At 39.8% G+C, this 2,583-nt stretch overlaps 1 pseudogene; it reads left to right on the top strand.

The window, feature by feature from the left end:
• Positions 1–2,583, top strand: part of LOC108440721 — a 38,757-nt pseudogene that overhangs the window by 9,174 nt on the left and 27,000 nt on the right.

Below are 2,583 nucleotides of genomic sequence, written 5' to 3'. Positions count from 1 at the left end.
ATGTAGGTAATGTAAAGTTTCTTTACCAAATTAAGGGTTCCTCATAGAACATTATGTGGTGGTTCTTTAAGGTTCTTCACACTCATTGGAATCATCTGTTGAAAAGATGTTTAAAGGAGCAATATGCAAGATGACACAACCTCTCAAATTCATACTCCACTAAATAGGAAGATGTTACCAAACAGAATGAAACAGACTGTGTTGGAAACCATGGCTTTATGATGGAAATATGCAAATGACCTCTGTTCTGATAGGCTGCCCTGTATTACGCTTCATTCCAAAAGCACTCTGAAACACTGTGGTTGTGGTTAAACTGCTGTAGACTGAATAGGCAGACCGGTGCAAATGTGCTGGTTTTTGTGACTGAAAACTGAAACAACGAATTAAAAACTGTGTTTACAGTCAAGTTTCCATATATAGACTGAGAATATCAGAAAGTGAAGTCTCATTACTGTTAGCAAAGGTAAATGACAGCTTGTCATTTTCTTGTATGGAAAAGTTTGGGCACTCCAGTTACATAAGAACTACATGTTGAATGTAAATGAAAATAAATGAACTCGTCCTCTACAGAAAACACAGAACAAGTACTGTTTATTTACTGAATTTTACTTATTAAAGAAAATAAAAACAGTGTGGCCTGAGCAAAAGTAACATGCAGTAATTTTATTGTATAATGCTTTGATTATAAGTACTAGAATGAAAATATTAAACAAATTAAGCACAAAATATACACAGATCAGGCATAACATTCCAACCCCCTCCTGGTTTCTACGCTCACTGTCCATGTTATCAGCTTATAGGAGCACTTTGTAGTTCTACAGTTACAGACTGTTGGCCTCCTTTCACCCTGTTCTTCAGTGGTCAGGAACCCCATGGACCCTCACAGAGCAGGTACTACTTGCGTGGATCAGACACAGCAGTGCTTTTGAAGTTTTTAAACACTGTGTCCACTCACTGTCCACTCTATTAACTTGTCGTAGCACAGCAGCACTGCTGTGTCTGATGCACTCGTACCAGCACAACACACACTAACACACAATTCTAAAGGGATGCTAGCAGAAGTTAGCATTATCAATTAGATGTTTTTTGCCTGGACATCTGTGGAGCCTGGACATCTGTGGTACATGGTGGTGGGCAGGAGTTACCCCTCCCCACCGCTCCCCGCTGCTTGCCGACTCTGCCTGCTCCCTTGGCGGTTGTGTCCTGGGGGTGGTTTGGGCCTCTTTGGCATGGGGGGGGGTGTCCTGCCCGGGGTCGGCCGGTCTCGGGCGCCTGGGCCCTCGGGGGCCGCATGCTCGGCTCATGCTGGGGATGTTGGCCTGCCGGGGGGGTGGGCTGCTCATTGCCTCTGGCTCTCCGGTCACTTGCCCTTTGTCTGTGGGCGCTCTGTCCGGGGCCTCCATTCTTCGTCCTCTGGGGCGTGCACGCGGTGGCCGTCGGGGCATGTGGCCTCAGGTCTCCTGAGTTCCTAATGGGCTGTGGATGGTCCGAGTCCCCCGGGTCCTTCCCTATCTGTCTCTGGACCACGGGGGCATGGTTGCGGCTTCTTGCCCTCATTATTGAGCACATTCCATGACACATGACACGTGAACGCGTATACACACATATACACATTGCTGCAAACAGTAGAATTGTGTGTGGTGGGTGGGTGTATATGTGTATATGCATATGTATAGATATGTGAACATGTATATGTATGTATATCTATATAATTTTTTTTCCTCCCCTTTTTTTTTTTTAAGTTGTCTGTTTATTTACTTATTTTATTTGTTTTTTCTCTTTCTTTCTTTTTTGTTTCTTTTATTTTTATTTATTTATTTATTTTATTATTATTTATTATTATTATTATTATTATTTATATATATATATTTTTTTTATATTATTTATTTATTTATTTATTTATTTCCTTTTTCCTCCCTTCTTCTCTTTCTTTCCTGTCCTCTTTTTTCTCTCCTTTATTGCCTGTCAGGCCTGGCAAAACAAATAAAATACAAACTTTAACAAGAATAGGCTTTAGTAACCTATTGAGCTTTTCTTGTGAAAACAAATATGTTTGGTACATCAGTGCATTCGGATTACCATTCCGATTGCAAAAATTGCCAGACAGATGGGTTTTTTTTTCCTCATGTTTTGACCGAGTTTTGACATTTATGGCTCAAATTAAAAGCCTAGTTCCAATGTCATGGTTATCCACTGGGTTCAAGTGCACATCAATTTCAGTGTAATAGTTGGACAGCCTGAAAAAAGGCTTGATTTGTGGTAAACTAAGAATAAAAATAGAAAATAACAGCAGTAATACTAATAATCTGTGGGGTTTTTTTTACACAGCTTAGGTTAATAAGGTTCAGTATTTTCTGTAAAATGGGCAGCTTCATAAAGATCAATTAAATACATTTTTAATAAAGATATCAAACACTAAAGCATCTGCCAAACACTCAATATAAACCCGAAACATGAGTGTTCACAGTTCAGAAACGCAGAGTGTAATATAACGAATCATTCGGATCTGTGAAGAACACAAATCAATAGAAAAAGTTCAATCAAAGCATTTACACCTTTATTTAAAGTTTATATTCCTGTGCA

The sequence above is a fragment of the Pygocentrus nattereri genome, chromosome 20, assembly GCF_015220715.1.
Source record: "Pygocentrus nattereri isolate fPygNat1 chromosome 20, fPygNat1.pri, whole genome shotgun sequence".
In the NCBI taxonomy this organism is placed as follows: domain Eukaryota; kingdom Metazoa; phylum Chordata; class Actinopteri; order Characiformes; family Serrasalmidae; genus Pygocentrus; species Pygocentrus nattereri.
This window is presented reverse-complemented; position numbering and strand designations above follow the sequence as displayed.